Source organism: Penaeus monodon, chromosome 34 (genome assembly GCF_015228065.2).
Source record: "Penaeus monodon isolate SGIC_2016 chromosome 34, NSTDA_Pmon_1, whole genome shotgun sequence".
Taxonomy (NCBI): Eukaryota; Metazoa; Arthropoda; class Malacostraca; order Decapoda; family Penaeidae; genus Penaeus; species Penaeus monodon.
In genome coordinates, this window is record NC_051419.1 from 14,103,664 (window position 1) to 14,103,908 (window position 245).

The window sequence follows — 245 nt, forward strand, 5'->3', positions numbered from 1 at the left end:
CGCGCCGCTCGACCTCAGCGCCGCGAGGACGGGGTAGCGGGTGCCAGGGACCGCCGCCCCTCTGTGCTATACGGTGCCAAGAGGAAGGAAACGCAGGGCCGCTCGCAGGTGCCACTCCGACGATGCCACTCGTACTCAGAGCCTCCGTCCGTCGGGTTCCCTGGCCTCCTGCTCCTCCTCATGACGCGGAAGGACTTGAGCGCGAAAGAACCCAAACAACTGCACACTAGCGGAAGTTCCGTCGG

The 245-nt window shown here is 66.1% G+C and overlaps 1 protein-coding gene across 1 annotated transcript in view; it reads left to right on the forward strand.

The window, feature by feature from the left end:
- Window positions 1-245, forward strand: part of LOC119594824 — a 2,579-nt gene that overhangs the window by 1,181 nt on the left and 1,153 nt on the right. The gene's annotated exons all lie outside the window — the stretch shown is intronic.